Raw genomic sequence first — 22,441 nt, 5'->3', positions numbered from 1 at the left:
CACGGGCGAAACGAGGCTCATGCCTCTCCACAGAGGGCATGTAGGAACGTGTTGCTCCGAGAAGGAATGCAGAAGTCCGTTATGGGCTAGAGGATAGAAACGTGGTGCACGCTAATAAAAATGCCTGCAGTGGTCCCATACTGAATGTGTCATCCACCGGGTGGTTTCATCTACATAACCGAACCGCACGTATCGGTAACGGGCATGTGGCCCTGCGTCTGGCAGGGTGTGTGAAGCCACGTGTCTGGCAAAACCTTACTGATGGCCTGGTAAATATATGGCCCTGATGGGAAATGGTTATGTGCCCGTCTAGCTAGGTGAAAGTTGTGTTACGCCCCTTGCCCTTTCTGGATTTGGAGTTTTGCCACGGAGTTCAAGACAAGGAGCCAATTGTTTTGGAGACGTGGAAATAGCACTTTCGCAGAGCTGCCTTCATGCTGCCCCGATCTCTGTGTTCCGTATTCGAAATGGAGTACGGAAGCCATGGGCGGAAAGCACGGCCAGGCTGGCCCCACACGGGGTGTGCACGTGCAACTGCCGAGCTAGAGGAGAGCAATGTGATACCCACAATTCTTTGGGGAAGGCTAGCTCTCATCCAGCTTCTTCCAAGCAGGTTCTGAAAGGTTTGCGCCCCTTTTCTCAACCCACCAACCGCGATCTCGTTCTCACCGTGCTACGCTCTGTGTTTCTCAAGGTGATTTGGAACGACAGCCTTTCAGACTGCAGAGGAAGGGAGTTTCTAACAGGGGAAATGCGATGTGTAACTGACAGGCTAGATGAAGGGAATTTCCTATGCAGTTGTCATTCAGTGTACTGGGAACAAGACCCAGGTCGGTAGAGCAACTAGTGTCTTTGTTCCCAGACATCATCTGGCACTGTGGTGCACCGGATCCCTTAAAACGCTTGGCTAACGTAGAGTCATATAAAAAGAACAGCAGTAGCAAGCAGGTTGACGCACATCACAAGGAAGATGTTCAGATTTCCAGTACCAGCCCTGTGGAGACGGACGGGTCTGCAAGCGTTTCGCCCAAGAGAGTTCCTTCAACACCAGCGGTCATTCCAAGTGCAGGGACGCCTGCGGTGAAGACTGCTGTGAGTGAGAAGCGTATCATTGGTACATGATTCGTGGAAGTGGATGTGGCAAAGGGTGCTCAGGTGGACGGGACGGGGAAGCTTTCCCACAACAAGTAGAAGGGTGCTACTGCTACATGGAATTCGGGGATTTGTTCATTGCTGTGTGCAAGAAAGAAATCCCGGGTTCCTGTTTGTCCCTTGAGTGTGGGAAGCCCTTATCGAGTGAGGCTTGAGGTGGCCGGTGTTCCCACAAACCGGTTCCGATCACAGGAGGGAACATCGCAAACACTTCTTGGCACAGTGGCCGCAAGTCCATTGCAAAGGAGGCCTTTGCCGAGGCATGGGAAACGAGTTGCCACCCAGCTCAGAAAAGCTCATGACGAGGTGGGCTGGACTTAAGCACGGGTATACCATGTTGCTTTCCCTGCAGGAAACACATAGTCCCAGGTTCGAGAACATAGTGTCATCTATGCGAGAGCTGTGGTACCCGGTTTGCTCGGGGGCTCCCATGAGTTGCGTTAAGGGCTCGGTTCTGAAGCCCACACGGTGCAAGTCTTTTAGGGACGCTTGGCCACGTGCTGGTTGCCCACCTCTGCAAAGCATGGCAATTTCACTCTGTAAGGGTTCGTCCCACTGGGGACACAAATTTCGTTCACACTTTCGCCCCTGAGCCTAGTGGCAGAGGCAAAAGCTGGGTCATTTCAGGGGATTCTCCACCGAATTTTTGGAGAGGTGCCTGCCTTTGACTTGAAGCGCCACACAAGCTCCACACAAGCTTGGCCCTCAGGCCCAGGGCAGATTGTGGTGTCTCCACCCTCATACCATGAACAATCTCTTAAGGAACGGGATCCCTTTGATATCAGCTCTCGGAGCCAAGGTCTCCTGAGAGTGCTCCTTTAGTAACCAGAAGCTATCCCTCATGTGGGACACATGAGGCGGTTTCTTTTGAACCTTCCAAACACAGACACTCTATCTATTTGGTCTTTGGAAGCTGAGTGAAGCTAACCAAGTGGGCCAAGTCCCACGGGCGATAAGAGGCTCATGCCTCTCCACAGAGGTCATGATGAAACATGTTGGTCCCAGAAGGAGTGCAGAAGTCCGTTATGGGCTATAGGATAGAAACGTGATGCATGCTGATAGAAATCCCTGGAGTGCTCCCATACTGAAACTGTCATGCACTGGGTGGTTTCTACTACATCACCGAACCGCATGTAGCGGTAACGGACATGTGCCCCTGCGCCTGGCAGTGTGTGAGAAGCCACGTGCTCAGCAAAACCTTACTGATGGCCTGGCAAATGTGTCCCCCTTATTGGACATGGGTATGTGCCCTTCCAGCTGTGTGAAAAGTAGGTTACACACTTAGCCCTTGCTGGATTTGGAGTTTGGCCATGAGGTCAAGACAAGGAGCCACTTATCTCGGAGACCTGGAAAGAGCAATTTCGCAGAGGTGCCTTAATGCTGCCATGAGGTCTGTGTTCCATATTCGAAATGGAATAAAAGAAGCCTTGGCCGGAGGCACGAGCAGGCTCGTCCCAGACGGCATGTGCACCTGCAACTGACGAGCTGGAGGAAAACAATGTGGTACCCCACAATTCTTTCGGGATTGGCCAGTTCTCATCCAGCTAGTTCCAAGCGGGTTCTGAAAGGTTTGCGCACCTTTTCTCAACACGCCAAGCACAAGTGCGTGCAAACAAACAGTGCTTCGCTCCGTGTTTCTCAAGGTGCTATGGAATGACAGCCCTGCAGACTGCACAGGAAGGGAGTTTCTCCCAGGGTAAAGGGGATGTGTACCTGACAGGCTAGATGAAGAACATTTCCTATGCAGTGGTCCTTCAGTGTATTGGGAACGGTAGCGAGGTCGGGCCAGCACATAGTGTCTTTGGTGCCAGATACTGTCTGGCACTGTGCTGCATCGGCACCCTGAAAACACTTTGCTAGCATAGAGCCTCATACAGAGGCTAGCAGGAGAAAACAGGTGGACGCACATCACAAAGAAACCCTGCAGACTTCCGATACCAAGCCCAGTGGAGACGGATGGGTCTGCGAGCGTTTCGCCCAAGAGGGTTCCTTCAGCACTGGAGGTTATAACCAGGGCAGTGGCACCCGCGGTGAAGAGCGCTGTGAGTGAAAACGTATCGTTTTACATGCTTCTTGGAATTGCAGTGTAGCAAAGGGTGCTCAGGTGGACGGGACGAGAAAGGCTTCCCAAAACAAGTTGCAGGGTGCTGCTCCTGCATGGAATTCCGGGGTCTGTGTATTGCTGTGTGCGAGAAAGAAATCCTGGATTGGTGTTTGTTCCTTGACTGCGGAAAGTCCTTGGAGTGAGGCTTGAGGTGACCTGTGTTCACGCAGATCACTTCCGACCACAGGAGGGAACACTGCAAACACTTCTTGCCACTGTGGCCTCAAGCCCACTGCAAAGGCGGCCTTTCCCCTGGTAAGGGAGACGAGTTGCTCCCCTGCTCGGAAATGCTCATGACTGAGGTTGGCCGGGCGGACGCATGGGTATACCATGTGGCTTTCCCCGAAGGAACCACACACTCCTTGGTTCGAGAACATAGTGTCATCTAGGCGAGAACTGTGGGACCCGGCTTGCACAGGGGCTCAAATAACGTGCGCTAAGGGCTTGGCTCTGAAGCCCACACGGTGCAAACGCTTTCAGAGGCACTTGGCCATGTGCTAGTGGCCCACCTCTGCAAAGTACGGCAATGTCACTCTGTAGGAGGTCGTCCCACGGGGAACACAAGTTACGTCCACACGTTTGCCCCTGAGCCTAATGGCCGAGGTAAAAGATTTGTCATTTCAGAGGCTTCTCCACGGAGTTTTTGTAGCGGCGTCTCCCTCTGACTTGTAGCTCCACAGAAGCACGGACCTCAGGCCAAGGGCAGCTTGTGCTTTCTCCACCCTCATACCATGAAGAATTTCCTAAGGAACGGGATCCCTTTGATGTCAGCTCTCGGAACCAAGGTTTCCCCACAGTGCTCCTTTAGTGACCAGAAGCTGTCCCTCTTGTGGGACACATGAAGCGATTACTTTTGAAACTTCCCTACTCAGACACTCGATCTCTTTGGTCTTTAGACGCTGAGAGAAGCTAACAAAGTGGGCTCAAGTTCCACGGGCGAAACGAGGCTCATGCCTCTCCACAGAGGGCATGTAGGAACGTGTTGCTCCGAGAAGGAATGCAGAAGTCCGTTATGGGCTAGAGGATAGAAACGTGGTGCACGCTAATAAAAATGCCTGCAGTGGTCCCATACTGAATGTGTCATCCACCGGGTGGTTTCATCTACATAACCGAACCGCACGTATCGGTAACGGGCATGTGGCCCTGCGTCTGGCAGGGTGTGTGAAGCCACGTGTCTGGCAAAACCTTACTGATGGCCTGGTAAATATATGGCCCTGATGGGAAATGGTTATGTGCCCGTCTAGCTAGGTGAAAGTTGTGTTACGCCCCTTGCCCTTTCTGGATTTGGAGTTTTGCCACGGAGTTCAAGACAAGGAGCCAATTGTTTTGGAGACGTGGAAATAGCACTTTCGCAGAGCTGCCTTCATGCTGCCCCGATCTCTGTGTTCCGTATTCGAAATGGAGTACGGAAGCCATGGGCGGAAAGCACGGCCAGGCTGGCCCCACACGGGGTGTGCACGTGCAACTGCCGAGCTAGAGGAGAGCAATGTGATACCCACAATTCTTTGGGGAAGGCTAGCTCTCATCCAGCTTCTTCCAAGCAGGTTCTGAAAGGTTTGCGCCCCTTTTCTCAACCCACCAACCGCGATCTCGTTCTCACCGTGCTACGCTCTGTGTTTCTCAAGGTGATTTGGAACGACAGCCTTTCAGACTGCAGAGGAAGGGAGTTTCTAACAGGGGAAATGAGATGTGTAACTGACAGGCTAGATGAAGGGAATTTCCTATGCAGTTGTCATTCAGTGTACTGGGAACAAGACCCAGGTCGGTAGAGCAACTAGTGTCTTTGTTCCCAGACATCATCTGGCACTGTGGTGCACCGGATCCCTTAAAACGCTTGGCTAACGTAGAGTCATATAAAAAGAACAGCAGTAGCAAGCAGGTTGACGCACATCACAAGGAAGATGTTCAGATTTCCAGTACCAGCCCTGTGGAGACGGACGGGTCTGCAAGCGTTTCGCCCAAGAGAGTTCCTTCAACACCAGCGGTCATTCCAAGTGCAGGGACGCCTGCGGTGAAGACTGCTGTGAGTGAGAAGCGTATCATTGGTACATGATTCGTGGAAGTGGATGTGGCAAAGGGTGCTCAGGTGGACGGGACGGGGAAGCTTTCCCACAACAAGTAGAAGGGTGCTACTGCTACATGGAATTCGGGGATTTGTTCATTGCTGTGTGCAAGAAAGAAATCCCGGGTTCCTGTTTGTCCCTTGAGTGTGGGAAGCCCTTATCGAGTGAGGCTTGAGGTGGCCGGTGTTCCCACAAACCGGTTCCGATCACAGGAGGGAACATCGCAAACACTTCTTGGCACAGTGGCCGCAAGTCCATTGCAAAGGAGGCCTTTGCCGAGGCATGGGAAACGAGTTGCCACCCAGCTCAGAAAAGCTCATGACGAGGTGGGCTGGACTTAAGCACGGGTATACCATGTTGCTTTCCCTGCAGGAAACACATAGTCCCAGGTTCGAGAACATAGTGTCATCTATGCGAGAGCTGTGGTACCCGGTTTGCTCGGGGGCTCCCATGAGTTGCGTTAAGGGCTCGGTTCTGAAGCCCACACGGTGCAAGTCTTTTAGGGACGCTTGGCCACGTGCTGGTTGCCCACCTCTGCAAAGCATGGCAATTTCACTCTGTAAGGGTTCGTCCCACTGGGGACACAAATTTCGTTCACACTTTCGCCCCTGAGCCTAGTGGCAGAGGCAAAAGCTGGGTCATTTCAGGGGATTCTCCACCGAATTTTTGGAGAGGTGCCTGCCTTTGACTTGAAGCGCCACACAAGCTCCACACAAGCTTGGCCCTCAGGCCCAGGGCAGATTGTGGTGTCTCCACCCTCATACCATGAACAATCTCTTAAGGAACGGGATCCCTTTGATATCAGCTCTCGGAGCCAAGGTCTCCTGAGAGTGCTCCTTTAGTAACCAGAAGCTATCCCTCATGTGGGACACATGAGGCGGTTTCTTTTGAACCTTCCAAACACAGACACTCTATCTATTTGGTCTTTGGAAGCTGAGTGAAGCTAACCAAGTGGGCCAAGTCCCACGGGCGATAAGAGGCTCATGCCTCTCCACAGAGGTCATGATGAAACATGTTGGTCCCAGAAGGAGTGCAGAAGTCCGTTATGGGCTATAGGATAGAAACGTGATGCATGCTGATAGAAATCCCTGGAGTGCTCCCATACTGAAACTGTCATGCACTGGGTGGTTTCTACTACATCACCGAACCGCATGTAGCGGTAACGGACATGTGCCCCTGCGCCTGGCAGTGTGTGAGAAGCCACGTGCTCAGCAAAACCTTACTGATGGCCTGGCAAATGTGTCCCCCTTATTGGACATGGGTATGTGCCCTTCCAGCTGTGTGAAAAGTAGGTTACACACTTAGCCCTTGCTGGATTTGGAGTTTGGCCATGAGGTCAAGACAAGGAGCCACTTATCTCGGAGACCTGGAAAGAGCAATTTCGCAGAGGTGCCTTAATGCTGCCATGAGGTCTGTGTTCCATATTCGAAATGGAATAAAAGAAGCCTTGGCCGGAGGCACGAGCAGGCTCGTCCCAGACGGCATGTGCACCTGCAACTGACGAGCTGGAGGAAAACAATGTGGTACCCCACAATTCTTTCGGGATTGGCCAGTTCTCATCCAGCTAGCTCCAAGCGGGTTCTGAAAGGTTTGCGCACCTTTTCTCAACACGCCAAGCACAAGTGCGTGCAAACAAACAGTGCTTCGCTCCGTGTTTCTCAAGGTGCTATGGAATGACAGCCCTGCAGACTGCACAGGAAGGGAGTTTCTCCCAGGGTAAAGGGGATGTGTACCTGACAGGCTAGATGAAGAACATTTCCTATGCAGTGGTCCTTCAGTGTATTGGGAACGGTAGCGAGGTCGGGCCAGCACATAGTGTCTTTGGTGCCAGATACTGTCTGGCACTGTGGTGCATCGGCACCCTGAAAACACTTTGCTAGCATAGAGCCTCATACAGAGGCTAGCAGGAGAAAACAGGTGGACGCACATCACAAAGAAACCCTGCAGACTTCCGATACCAAGCCCAGTGGAGACGGATGGGTCTGCGAGCGTTTCGCCCAAGAGGGTTCCTTCAGCACTGGAGGTTATAACCAGGGCAGTGGCACCCGCGGTGAAGAGCGCTGTGAGTGAAAACGTATCGTTTTACATGCTTCTTGGAATTGCAGTGTAGCAAAGGGTGCTCAGGTGGACGGGACGAGAAAGGCTTCCCAAAACAAGTTGCAGGGTGCTGCTCCTGCATGGAATTCCGGGGTCTGTGTATTGCTGTGTGCGAGAAAGAAATCCTGGATTGGTGTTTGTTCCTTGACTGCGGAAAGTCCTTGGAGTGAGGCTTGAGGTGACCTGTGTTCACGCAGATCACTTCCGACCACAGGAGGGAACACTGCAAACACTTCTTGCCACTGTGGCCTCAAGCCCACTGCAAAGGCGGCCTTTCCCCTGGTAAGGGAGACGAGTTGCTCCCCTGCTCGGAAATGCTCATGACTGAGGTTGGCCGGGCGGACGCATGGGTATACCATGTGGCTTTCCCCGAAGGAACCACACACTCCTTGGTTCGAGAACATAGTGTCATCTAGGCGAGAACTGTGGGACCCGGCTTGCACAGGGGCTCAAATAACGTGCGCTAAGGGCTTGGCTCTGAAGCCCACACGGTGCAAACGCTTTCAGAGGCACTTGGCCATGTGCTAGTGGCCCACCTCTGCAAAGTACGGCAATGTCACTCTGTAGGAGGTCGTCCCACGGGGAACACAAGTTACGTCCACACGTTTGCCCCTGAGCCTAATGGCCGAGGTAAAAGATTTGTCATTTCAGAGGCTTCTCCACGGAGTTTTTGTAGCGGCGTCTCCCTCTGACTTGTAGCTCCACAGAAGCACGGACCTCAGGCCAAGGGCAGCTTGTGCTTTCTCCACCCTCATACCATGAAGAATTTCCTAAGGAACGGGATCCCTTTGATGTCAGCTCTCGGAACCAAGGTTTCCCCACAGTGCTCCTTTAGTGACCAGAAGCTGTCCCTCTTGTGGGACACATGAAGCGATTACTTTTGAAACTTCCCTACACAGACACTCGATCTCTTTGGTCTTTAGACGCTGAGAGAAGCTAACAAAGTGGGCTCAAGTTCCACGGGCGAAACGAGGCTCATGCCTCTCCACAGAGGGCATGTAGGAACGTGTCGCTCCGAGAAGGAATGCAGAAGTCCGTTATGGGCTAGAGGATAGAAACGTGATGCACGCTAATAAAAATGCCTGCAGTGGTCCCATACTGAATGTGTCATCCACCGGGTGGTTTCATCTACATAACCGAACCGCACGTATCGGTAACGGGCATGTGGCCCTGCGTCTGGCAGGGTGTGTGAAGCCACGTGTCTGGCAAAACCTTACTGATGGCCTGGTAAATATATGGCCCTGATGGGAAATGGTTATGTGCCCGTCTAGCTAGGTGAAAGTTGTGTTACGCCCCTTGCCCTTTCTGGATTTGGAGTTTTGCCACGGAGTTCAAGACAAGGAGCCAATTGTTTTGGAGACGTGGAAATAGCACTTTCGCAGAGCTGCCTTCATGCTGCCCCGATCTCTGTGTTCCGTATTCGAAATGGAGTACGGAAGCCATGGGCGGAAAGCACGGCCAGGCTGGCCCCACACGGGGTGTGCACGTGCAACTGCCGAGCTAGAGGAGAGCAATGTGATACCCACAATTCTTTGGGGAAGGCTAGCTCTCATCCAGCTTCTTCCAAGCAGGTTCTGAAAGGTTTGCGCCCCTTTTCTCAACCCACCAACCGCGATCTCGTTCTCACCGTGCTACGCTCTGTGTTTCTCAAGGTGATTTGGAATGACAGCCTTTCAGACTGCAGAGGAAGGGAGTTTCTAACAGGGGAAATGAGATGTGTAACTGACAGGCTAGATGAAGGGAATTTCCTATGCAGTTGTCATTCAGTGTACTGGGAACAAGACCCAGGTCGGTAGAGCAACTAGTGTCTTTGTTCCCAGACATCATCTGGCACTGTGGTGCACCGGATCCCTTAAAACGCTTGGCTAACGTAGAGTCATATAAAAAGAACAGCAGTAGCAAGCAGGTTGACGCACATCACAAGGAAGATGTTCAGATTTCCAGTACCAGCCCTGTGGAGACGGACGGGTCTGCAAGCGTTTCGCCCAAGAGAGTTCCTTCAACACCAGCGGTCATTCCAAGTGCAGGGACGCCTGCGGTGAAGACTGCTGTGAGTGAGAAGCGTATCATTGGTACATGATTCGTGGAAGTGGATGTGGCAAAGGGTGCTCAGGTGGACGGGACGGGGAAGCTTTCCCACAACAAGTAGAAGGGTGCTACTGCTACATGGAATTCGGGGATTTGTTCATTGCTGTGTGCAAGAAAGAAATCCCGGGTTCCTGTTTGTCCCTTGAGTGTGGGAAGCCCTTATCGAGTGAGGCTTGAGGTGGCCGGTGTTCCCACAAACCGGTTCCGATCACAGGAGGGAACATCGCAAACACTTCTTGGCACAGTGGCCGCAAGTCCATTGCAAAGGAGGCCTTTGCCGAGGCATGGGAAACGAGTTGCCACCCAGCTCAGAAAAGCTCATGACGAGGTGGGCTGGACTTAAGCACGGGTATACCATGTTGCTTTCCCTGCAGGAAACACATAGTCCCAGGTTCGAGAACATAGTGTCATCTATGCGAGAGCTGTGGTACCCGGTTTGCTCGGGGGCTCCCATGAGTTGCGTTAAGGGCTCGGTTCTGAAGCCCACACGGTGCAAGTCTTTTAGGGACGCTTGGCCACGTGCTGGTTGCCCACCTCTGCAAAGCATGGCAATTTCACTCTGTAAGGGTTCGTCCCACTGGGGACACAAATTTCGTTCACACTTTCGCCCCTGAGCCTAGTGGCAGAGGCAAAAGCTGGGTCATTTCAGGGGATTCTCCACCGAATTTTTGGAGAGGTGCCTGCCTTTGACTTGAAGCGCCACACAAGCTCCACACAAGCTTGGCCCTCAGGCCCAGGGCAGATTGTGGTGTCTCCACCCTCATACCATGAACCATCTCTTAAGGAACGGGATCCCTTTGATATCAGCTCTCGGAGCCAAGGTCTCCTGAGAGTGCTCCTTTAGTAACCAGAAGCTATCCCTCATGTGGGACACATGAGGCGGTTTCTTTTGAACCTTCCAAACACAGACACTCTATCTATTTGGTCTTTGGAAGCTGAGTGAAGCTAACCAAGTGGGCCAAGTCCCACGGGCGATAAGAGGCTCATGCCTCTCCACAGAGGTCATGATGAAACATGTTGGTCCCAGAAGGAGTGCAGAAGTCCGTTATGGGCTATAGGATAGAAACGTGATGCATGCTGATAGAAATCCCTGGAGTGCTCCCATACTGAAACTGTCATGCACTGGGTGGTTTCTACTACATCACCGAACCGCATGTAGCGGTAACGGACATGTGCCCCTGCGCCTGGCAGTGTGTGAGAAGCCACGTGCTCAGCAAAACCTTACTGATGGCCTGGCAAATGTGTCCCCCTTATTGGACATGGGTATGTGCCCTTCCAGCTGTGTGAAAAGTAGGTTACACACTTAGCCCTTGCTGGATTTGGAGTTTGGCCATGAGGTCAAGACAAGGAGCCACTTATCTCGGAGACCTGGAAAGAGCAATTTCGCAGAGGTGCCTTAATGCTGCCATGAGGTCTGTGTTCCATATTCGAAATGGAATAAAAGAAGCCTTGGCCGGAGGCACGAGCAGGCTCGTCCCAGACGGCATGTGCACCTGCAACTGACGAGCTGGAGGAAAACAATGTGGTACCCCACAATTCTTTCGGGATTGGCCAGTTCTCATCCAGCTAGTTCCAAGCGGGTTCTGAAAGGTTTGCGCACCTTTTCTCAACACGCCAAGCACAAGTGCGTGCAAACAAACAGTGCTTCGCTCCGTGTTTCTCAAGGTGCTATGGAATGACAGCCCTGCAGACTGCACAGGAAGGGAGTTTCTCCCAGGGTAAAGGGGATGTGTACCTGACAGGCTAGATGAAGAACATTTCCTATGCAGTGGTCCTTCAGTGTATTGGGAACGGTAGCGAGGTCGGGCCAGCACATAGTGTCTTTGGTGCCAGATACTGTCTGGCACTGTGGTGCATCGGCACCCTGAAAACACTTTGCTAGCATAGAGCCTCATACAGAGGCTAGCAGGAGAAAACAGGTGGACGCACATCACAAAGAAACCCTGCAGACTTCCGATACCAAGCCCAGTGGAGACGGATGGGTCTGCGAGCGTTTCGCCCAAGAGGGTTCCTTCAGCACTGGAGGTTATAACCAGGGCAGTGGCACCCGCGGTGAAGAGCGCTGTGAGTGAAAACGTATCGTTTTACATGCTTCTTGGAATTGCAGTGTAGCAAAGGGTGCTCAGGTGGACGGGACGAGAAAGGCTTCCCAAAACAAGTTGCAGGGTGCTGCTCCTGCATGGAATTCCGGGGTCTGTGTATTGCTGTGTGCGAGAAAGAAATCCTGGATTGGTGTTTGTTCCTTGACTGCGGAAAGTCCTTGGAGTGAGGCTTGAGGTGACCTGTGTTCACGCAGATCACTTCCGACCACAGGAGGGAACACTGCAAACACTTCTTGCCACTGTGGCCTCAAGCCCACTGCAAAGGCGGCCTTTCCCCTGGTAAGGGAGACGAGTTGCTCCCCTGCTCGGAAATGCTCATGACTGAGGTTGGCCGGGCGGACGCATGGGTATACCATGTGGCTTTCCCCGAAGGAACCACACACTCCTTGGTTCGAGAACATAGTGTCATCTAGGCGAGAACTGTGGGACCCGGCTTGCACAGGGGCTCAAATAACGTGCGCTAAGGGCTTGGCTCTGAAGCCCACACGGTGCAAACGCTTTCAGAGGCACTTGGCCATGTGCTAGTGGCCCACCTCTGCAAAGTACGGCAATGTCACTCTGTAGGAGGTCGTCCCACGGGGAACACAAGTTACGTCCACACGTTTGCCCCTGAGCCTAATGGCCGAGGTAAAAGATTTGTCATTTCAGAGGCTTCTCCACGGAGTTTTTGTAGCGGCGTCTCCCTCTGACTTGTAGCTCCACAGAAGCACGGACCTCAGGCCAAGGGCAGCTTGTGCTTTCTCCACCCTCATACCATGAAGAATTTCCTAAGGAACGGGATCCCTTTGATGTCAGCTCTCGGAACCAAGGTTTCCCCACAGTGCTCCTTTAGTGACCAGAAGCTGTCCCTCTTGTGGGACACATGAAGCGATTACTTTTGAAACTTCCCTACTCAGACACTCGATCTCTTTGGTCTTTAGACGCTGAGAGAAGCTAACAAAGTGGGCTCAAGTTCCACGGGCGAAACGAGGCTCATGCCTCTCCACAGAGGGCATGTAGGAACGTGTCGCTCCGAGAAGGAATGCAGAAGTCCGTTATGGGCTAGAGGATAGAAACGTGGTGCACGCTAATAAAAATGCCTGCAGTGGTCCCATACTGAATGTGTCATCCACCGGGTGGTTTCATCTACATAACCGAACCGCACGTATCGGTAACGGGCATGTGGCCCTGCGTCTGGCAGGGTGTGTGAAGCCACGTGTCTGGCAAAACCTTACTGATGGCCTGGTAAATATATGGCCCTGATGGGAAATGGTTATGTGCCCGTCTAGCTAGGTGAAAGTTGTGTTACGCCCCTTGCCCTTTCTGGATTTGGAGTTTTGCCACGGAGTTCAAGACAAGGAGCCAATTGTTTTGGAGACGTGGAAATAGCACTTTCGCAGAGCTGCCTTCATGCTGCCCCGATCTCTGTGTTCCGTATTCGAAATGGAGTACGGAAGCCATGGGCGGAAAGCACGGCCAGGCTGGCCCCACACGGGGTGTGCACGTGCAACTGCCGAGCTAGAGGAGAGCAATGTGATACCCACAATTCTTTGGGGAAGGCTAGCTCTCATCCAGCTTCTTCCAAGCAGGTTCTGAAAGGTTTGCGCCCCTTTTCTCAACCCACCAACCGCGATCTCGTTCTCACCGTGCTACGCTCTGTGTTTCTCAAGGTGATTTGGAACGACAGCCTTTCAGACTGCAGAGGAAGGGAGTTTCTAACAGGGGAAATGAGATGTGTAACTGACAGGCTAGATGAAGGGAATTTCCTATGCAGTTGTCATTCAGTGTACTGGGAACAAGACCCAGGTCGGTAGAGCAACTAGTGTCTTTGTTCCCAGACATCATCTGGCACTGTGGTGCACCGGATCCCTTAAAACGCTTGGCTAACGTAGAGTCATATAAAAAGAACAGCAGTAGCAAGCAGGTTGACGCACATCACAAGGAAGATGTTCAGATTTCCAGTACCAGCCCTGTGGAGACGGACGGGTCTGCAAGCGTTTCGCCCAAGAGAGTTCCTTCAACACCAGCGGTCATTCCAAGTGCAGGGACGCCTGCGGTGAAGACTGCTGTGAGTGAGAAGCGTATCATTGGTACATGATTCGTGGAAGTGGATGTGGCAAAGGGTGCTCAGGTGGACGGGACGGGGAAGCTTTCCCACAACAAGTAGAAGGGTGCTACTGCTACATGGAATTCGGGGATTTGTTCATTGCTGTGTGCAAGAAAGAAATCCCGGGTTCCTGTTTGTCCCTTGAGTGTGGGAAGCCCTTATCGAGTGAGGCTTGAGGTGGCCGGTGTTCCCACAAACCGGTTCCGATCACAGGAGGGAACATCGCAAACACTTCTTGGCACAGTGGCCGCAAGTCCATTGCAAAGGAGGCCTTTGCCGAGGCATGGGAAACGAGTTGCCACCCAGCTCAGAAAAGCTCATGACGAGGTGGGCTGGACTTAAGCACGGGTATACCATGTTGCTTTCCCTGCAGGAAACACATAGTCCCAGGTTCGAGAACATAGTGTCATCTATGCGAGAGCTGTGGTACCCGGTTTGCTCGGGGGCTCCCATGAGTTGCGTTAAGGGCTCGGTTCTGAAGCCCACACGGTGCAAGTCTTTTAGGGACGCTTGGCCACGTGCTGGTTGCCCACCTCTGCAAAGCATGGCAATTTCACTCTGTAAGGGTTCGTCCCACTGGGGACACAAATTTCGTTCACACTTTCGCCCCTGAGCCTAGTGGCAGAGGCAAAAGCTGGGTCATTTCAGGGGATTCTCCACCGAATTTTTGGAGAGGTGCCTGCCTTTGACTTGAAGCGCCACACAAGCTCCACACAAGCTTGGCCCTCAGGCCCAGGGCAGATTGTGGTGTCTCCACCCTCATACCATGAACAATCTCTTAAGGAACGGGATCCCTTTGATATCAGCTCTCGGAGCCAAGGTCTCCTGAGAGTGCTCCTTTAGTAACCAGAAGCTATCCCTCATGTGGGACACATGAGGCGGTTTCTTTTGAACCTTCCAAACACAGACACTCTATCTATTTGGTCTTTGGAAGCTGAGTGAAGCTAACCAAGTGGGCCAAGTCCCACGGGCGATAAGAGGCTCATGCCTCTCCACAGAGGTCATGATGAAACATGTTGGTCCCAGAAGGAGTGCAGAAGTCCGTTATGGGCTATAGGATAGAAACGTGATGCATGCTGATAGAAATCCCTGGAGTGCTCCCATACTGAAACTGTCATGCACTGGGTGGTTTCTACTACATCACCGAACCGCATGTAGCGGTAACGGACATGTGCCCCTGCGCCTGGCAGTGTGTGAGAAGCCACGTGCTCAGCAAAACCTTACTGATGGCCTGGCAAATGTGTCCCCCTTATTGGACATGGGTATGTGCCCTTCCAGCTGTGTGAAAAGTAGGTTACACACTTAGCCCTTGCTGGATTTGGAGTTTGGCCATGAGGTCAAGACAAGGAGCCACTTATCTCGGAGACCTGGAAAGAGCAATTTCGCAGAGGTGCCTTAATGCTGCCATGAGGTCTGTGTTCCATATTCGAAATGGAATAAAAGAAGCCTTGGCCGGAGGCACGAGCAGGCTCGTCCCAGACGGCATGTGCACCTGCAACTGACGAGCTGGAGGAAAACAATGTGGTACCCCACAATTCTTTCGGGATTGGCCAGTTCTCATCCAGCTAGTTCCAAGCGGGTTCTGAAAGGTTTGCGCACCTTTTCTCAACACGCCAAGCACAAGTGTGTGCAAACAAACAGTGCTTCGCTCCGTGTTTCTCAAGGTGCTATGGAATGACAGCCCTGCAGACTGCACAGGAAGGGAGTTTCTCCCAGGGTAAAGGGGATGTGTACCTGACAGGCTAGATGAAGAACATTTCCTATGCAGTGGTCCTTCAGTGTATTGGGAACGGTAGCGAGGTCGGGCCAGCACATAGTGTCTTTGGTGCCAGATACTGTCTGGCACTGTGGTGCATCGGCACCCTGAAAACACTTTGCTAGCATAGAGCCTCATACAGAGGCTAGCAGGAGAAAACAGGTGGACGCACATCACAAAGAAACCCTGCAGACTTCCGATACCAAGCCCAGTGGAGACGGATGGGTCTGCGAGCGTTTCGCCCAAGAGGGTTCCTTCAGCACTGGAGGTTATAACCAGGGCAGTGGCACCCGCGGTGAAGAGTGCTGTGAGTGAAAACGTATCGTTTTACATGCTTCTTGGAATTGCAGTGTAGCAAAGGGTGCTCAGGTGGACGGGACGAGAAAGGCTTCCCAAAACAAGTTGCAGGGTGCTGCTCCTGCATGGAATTCCGGGGTCTGTGTATTGCTGTGTGCGAGAAAGAAATCCTGGATTGGTGTTTGTTCCTTGACTGCGGAAAGTCCTTGGAGTGAGGCTTGAGGTGACCTGTGTTCACGCAGATCACTTCCGACCACAGGAGGGAACACTGCAAACACTTCTTGCCACTGTGGCCTCAAGCCCACTGCAAAGGCGGCCTTTCCCCTGGTAAGGGAGACGAGTTGCTCCCCTGCTCGGAAATGCTCATGACTGAGGTTGGCCGGGCGGACGCATGGGTATACCATGTGGCTTTCCCCGAAGGAACCACACACTCCTTGGTTCGAGAACATAGTGTCATCTAGGCGAGAACTGTGGGACCCGGCTTGCACAGGGGCTCAAATAACGTGCGCTAAGGGCTTGGCTCTGAAGCCCACACGGTGCAAACGCTTTCAGAGGCACTTGGCCATGTGCTAGTGGCCCACCTCTGCAAAGTACGGCAATGTCACTCTGTAGGAGGTCGTCCCACGGGGAACACAAGTTACGTCCACACGTTTGCCCCTGAGCCTAATGGCCGAGGTAGAAGATTTGTCATTTCAGAGGCTTCTCCACGGAGTTTTTGTAGCGGCGTCTCCCTCTGACTTGTAGCTCCACAGAAGCACGGACCTCAGGCCAAGGGCAGCTTGTGCTTTCTCCACCCTCATACCATGAAGAATTTCCTAAGGAACGGGATCCCTTTGATGTCAGCTCTCGGAACCAAGGTTTCCCCACAGTGCTCCTTTAGTGACCAGAAGCTGTCCCTCTTGTGGGACACATGAAGCGATTACTTTTGAAACTTCCCTACACAGACACTCGATCTCTTTGGTCTTTAGACGCTGAGAGAAGCTAACAAAGTGGGCTCAAGTTCCACGGGCGAAACGAGGCTCATGCCTCTCCACAGAGGGCATGTAGGAACGTGTCGCTCCGAGAAGGAATGCAGAAGTCCGTTATGGGCTAGAGGATAGAAACGTGATGCACGCTAATAAAAATGCCTGCAGTGGTCCCATACTGAATGTGTCATCCACCGGGTGGTTTCATCTACATAACCGAACCGCACGTATCGGTAACGGGCATGTGGCCCTGCGTCTGGCAGGGTGTGTGAAGCCACGTGTCTGGCAAAACCTTACTGATGGCCTGGTAAATATATGGCCCTGATGGGAAATGGTTATGTGCCCGTCTAGCTAGGTGAAAGTTGTGTTACGCCCCTTGCCCTTTCTGGATTTGGAGTTTTGCCACGGAGTTCAAGACAAGGAGCCAATTATTTTGGAGACGTGGAAATAGCACTTTCGCAGAGCTGCCTTCATGCTGCCCCGATCTCTGTGTTCCGTATTCGAAATGGAGTACAGAAGCCATGGGCGGAAAGCACGGCCAGGCTGGCCCCACACGGGGTGTGCACGTGCAACTGCCGAGCTAGAGGAGAGCAATGTGATACCCACAATTCTTTGGGGAAGGCTAGCTCTCATCCAGCTTCTTCCAAGCAGGTTCTGAAAGGTTTGCGCCCCTTTTCTCAACCCACCAACCGCGATCTCGTTCTCACCGTGCTACGCTCTGTGTTTCTCAAGGTGATTTGGAATGACAGCCTTTCAGACTGCAGAGGAAGGGAGTTTCTAACAGGGGAAATGAGATGTGTAACTGACAGGCTAGATGAAGGGAATTTCCTATGCAGTTGTCATTCAGTGTACTGGGAACAAGACCCAGGTCGGTAGAGCAACTAGTGTCTTTGTTCCCAGACATCATCTGGCACTGTGGTGCACCGGATCCCTTAAAACGCTTGGCTAACGTAGAGTCATATAAAAAGAACAGCAGTAGCAAGCAGGTTGACGCACATCACAAGGAAGATGTTCAGATTTCCAGTACCAGCCCTGTGGAGACGGACGGGTCTGCAAGCGTTTCGCCCAAGAGAGTTCCTTCAACACCAGCGGTCATTCCAAGTGCAGGGACGCCTGCGGTGAAGACTGCTGTGAGTGAGAAGCGTATCATTGGTACATGATTCGTGGAAGTGGATGTGGCAAAGGGTGCTCAGGTGGACGGGACGGGGAAGCTTTCCCACAACAAGTAGAAGGGTGCTACTGCTACATGGAATTCGGGGATTTGTTCATTGCTGTGTGCAAGAAAGAAATCCCGGGTTCCTGTTTGTCCCTTGAGTGTGGGAAGCCCTTATCGAGTGAGGCTTGAGGTGGCCGGTGTTCCCACAAACCGGTTCCGATCACAGGAGGGAACATCGCAAACACTTCTTGGCACAGTGGCCGCAAGTCCATTGCAAAGGAGGCCTTTGCCGAGGCATGGGAAACGAGTTGCCACCCAGCTCAGAAAAGCTCATGACGAGGTGGGCTGGACTTAAGCACGGGTATACCATGTTGCTTTCCCTGCAGGAAACACATAGTCCCAGGTTCGAGAACATAGTGTCATCTATGCGAGAGCTGTGGTACCCGGTTTGCTCGGGGGCTCCCATGAGTTGCGTTAAGGGCTCGGTTCTGAAGCCCACACGGTGCAAGTCTTTTAGGGACGCTTGGCCACGTGCTGGTTGCCCACCTCTGCAAAGCATGGCAATTTCACTCTGTAAGGGTTCGTCCCACTGGGGACACAAATTTCGTTCACACTTTCGCCCCTGAGCCTAGTGGCAGAGGCAAAAGCTGGGTCATTTCAGGGGATTCTCCACCGAATTTTTGGAGAGGTGCCTGCCTTTGACTTGAAGCGCCACACAAGCTCCACACAAGCTTGGCCCTCAGGCCCAGGGCAGATTGTGGTGTCTCCACCCTCATACCATGAACCATCTCTTAAGGAACGGGATCCCTTTGATATCAGCTCTCGGAGCCAAGGTCTCCTGAGAGTGCTCCTTTAGTAACCAGAAGCTATCCCTCATGTGGGACACATGAGGCGGTTTCTTTTGAACCTTCCAAACACAGACACTCTATCTATTTGGTCTTTGGAAGCTGAGTGAAGCTAACCAAGTGGGCCAAGTCCCACGGGCGATAAGAGGCTCATGCCTCTCCACAGAGGTCATGATGAAACATGTTGGTCCCAGAAGGAGTGCAGAAGTCCGTTATGGGCTATAGGATAGAAACGTGATGCATGCTGATAGAAATCCCTGGAGTGCTCCCATACTGAAACTGTCATGCACTGGGTGGTTTCTACTACATCACCGAACCGCATGTAGCGGTAACGGACATGTGCCCCTGCGCCTGGCAGTGTGTGAGAAGCCACGTGCTCAGCAAAACCTTACTGATGGCCTGGCAAATGTGTCCCCCTTATTGGACATGGGTATGTGCCCTTCCAGCTGTGTGAAAAGTAGGTTACACACTTAGCCCTTGCTGGATTTGGAGTTTGGCCATGAGGTCAAGACAAGGAGCCACTTATCTCGGAGACCTGGAAAGAGCAATTTCGCAGAGGTGCCTTAATGCTGCCATGAGGTCTGTGTTCCATATTCGAAATGGAATAAAAGAAGCCTTGGCCGGAGGCACGAGCAGGCTCGTCCCAGACGGCATGTGCACCTGCAACTGACGAGCTGGAGGAAAACAATGTGGTACCCCACAATTCTTTCGGGATTGGCCAGTTCTCATCCAGCTAGTTCCAAGCGGGTTCTGAAAGGTTTGCGCACCTTTTCTCAACACGCCAAGCACAAGTGCGTGCAAACAAACAGTGCTTCGCTCCGTGTTTCTCAAGGTGCTATGGAATGACAGCCCTGCAGACTGCACAGGAAGGGAGTTTCTCCCAGGGTAAAGGGGATGTGTACCTGACAGGCTAGATGAAGAACATTTCCTATGCAGTGGTCCTTCAGTGTATTGGGAACGGTAGCGAGGTCGGGCCAGCACATAGTGTCTTTGGTCCCAGATACTGTCTGGCACTGTGCTGCATCGGCACCCTGAAAACACTTTGCTAGCATAGAGCCTCATACAGAGGCTAGCAGGAGAAAACAGGTGGACGCACATCACAAAGAAACCCTGCAGACTTCCGATACCAAGCCCAGTGGAGACGGATGGGTCTGCGAGCGTTTCGCCCAAGAGGGTTCCTTCAGCACTGGAGGTTATAACCAGGGCAGTGGCACCCGCGGTGAAGAGCGCTGTGAGTGAAAACGTATCGTTTTACATGCTTCTTGGAATTGCAGTGTAGCAAAGGGTGCTCAGGTGGACGGGACGAGAAAGGCTTCCCAAAACAAGTTGCAGGGTGCTGCTCCTGCATGGAATTCCGGGGTCTGTGTATTGCTGTGTGCGAGAAAGAAATCCTGGATTGGTGTTTGTTCCTTGACTGCGGAAAGTCCTTGGAGTGAGGCTTGAGGTGACCTGTGTTCACGCAGATCACTTCCGACCACAGGAGGGAACACTGCAAACACTTCTTGCCACTGTGGCCTCAAGCCCACTGCAAAGGCGGCCTTTCCCCTGGTAAGGGAGACGAGTTGCTCCCCTGCTCGGAAATGCTCATGACTGAGGTTGGCCGGGCGGACGCATGGGTATACCATGTGGCTTTCCCCGAAGGAACCACACACTCCTTGGTTCGAGAACATAGTGTCATCTAGGCGAGAACTGTGGGACCCGGCTTGCACAGGGGCTCAAATAACGTGCGCTAAGGGCTTGGCTCTGAAGCCCACACGGTGCAAACGCTTTCAGAGGCACTTGGCCATGTGCTAGTGGCCCACCTCTGCAAAGTACGGCAATGTCACTCTGTAGGAGGTCGTCCCACGGGGAACACAAGTTACGTCCACACGTTTGCCCCTGAGCCTAATGGCCGAGGTAAAAGATTTGTCATTTCAGAGGCTTCTCCACGGAGTTTTTGTAGCGGCGTCTCCCTCTGACTTGTAGCTCCACAGAAGCACGGACCTCAGGCCAAGGGCAGCTTGTGCTTTCTCCACCCTCATACCATGAAGAATTTCCTAAGGAACGGGATCCCTTTGATGTCAGCTCTCGGAACCAAGGTTTCCCCACAGTGCTCCTTTAGTGACCAGAAGCTGTCCCTCTTGTGGGACACATGAAGCGATTACTTTTGAAACTTCCCTACACAGACACTCGATCTCTTTGGTCTTTAGACGCTGAGAGAAGCTAACAAAGTGGGCTCAAGTTCCACGGGCGAAACGAGGCTCATGCCTCTCCACAGAGGGCATGTAGGAACGTGTCGCTCCGAGAAGGAATGCAGAAGTCCGTTATGGGCTAGAGGATAGAAACGTGATGCACGCTAATAAAAATGCCTGCAGTGGTCCCATACTGAATGTGTCATCCACCGGGTGGTTTCATCTACATAACCGAACCGCACGTATCGGTAACGGGCATGTGGCCCTGCGTCTGGCAGGGTGTGTGAAGCCACGTGTCTGGCAAAACCTTACTGATGGCCTGGTAAATATATGGCCCTGATGGGAAATGGTTATGTGCCCGTCTAGCTAGGTGAAAGTTGTGTTACGCCCCTTGCCCTTTCTGGATTTGGAGTTTTGCCACGGAGTTCAAGACAAGGAGCCAATTATTTTGGAGACGTGGAAATAGCACTTTCGCAGAGCTGCCTTCATGCTGCCCCGATCTCTGTGTTCCGTATTCGAAATGGAGTACAGAAGCCATGGGCGGAAAGCACGGCCAGGCTGGCCCCACACGGGGTGTGCACGTGCAACTGCCGAGCTAGAGGAGAGCAATGTGATACCCACAATTCTTTGGGGAAGGCTAGCTCTCATCCAGCTTCTTCCAAGCAGGTTCTGAAAGGTTTGCGCCCCTTTTCTCAACCCACCAACCGCGATCTCGTTCTCACCGTGCTACGCTCTGTGTTTCTCAAGGTGATTTGGAATGACAGCCTTTCAGACTGCAGAGGAAGGGAGTTTCTAACAGGGGAAATGAGATGTGTAACTGACAGGCTAGATGAAGGGAATTTCCTATGCAGTTGTCATTCAGTGTACTGGGAACAAGACCCAGGTCGGTAGAGCAACTAGTGTCTTTGTTCCCAGACATCATCTGGCACTGTGGTGCACCGGATCCCTTAAAACGCTTGGCTAACGTAGAGTCATATAAAAAGAACAGCAGTAGCAAGCAGGTTGACGCACATCACAAGGAAGATGTTCAGATTTCCAGTACCAGCCCTGTGGAGACGGACGGGTCTGCAAGCGTTTCGCCCAAGAGAGTTCCTTCAACACCAGCGGTCATTCCAAGTGCAGGGACGCCTGCGGTGAAGACTGCTGTGAGTGAGAAGCGTATCATTGGTACATGATTCGTGGAAGTGGATGTGGCAAAGGGTGCTCAGGTGGACGGGACGGGGAAGCTTTCCCACAACAAGTAGAAGGGTGCTACTGCTACATGGAATTCGGGGATTTGTTCATTGCTGTGTGCAAGAAAGAAATCCCGGGTTCCTGTTTGTCCCTTGAGTGTGGGAAGCCCTTATCGAGTGAGGCTTGAGGTGGCCGGTGTTCCCACAAACCGGTTCCGATCACAGGAGGGAACATCGCAAACACTTCTTGGCACAGTGGCCGCAAGTCCATTGCAAAGGAGGCCTTTGCCGAGGCATGGGAAACGAGTTGCCACCCAGCTCAGAAAAGCTCATGACGAGGTGGGCTGGACTTAAGCACGGGTATACCATGTTGCTTTCCCTGCAGGA

This window comes from Eubalaena glacialis, chromosome X, assembly GCF_028564815.1.
Source record: "Eubalaena glacialis isolate mEubGla1 chromosome X, mEubGla1.1.hap2.+ XY, whole genome shotgun sequence".
Classification (NCBI taxonomy): Eukaryota; Metazoa; Chordata; class Mammalia; order Artiodactyla; family Balaenidae; genus Eubalaena; species Eubalaena glacialis.
Note: the sequence above shows the minus strand (reverse complement) of the source record.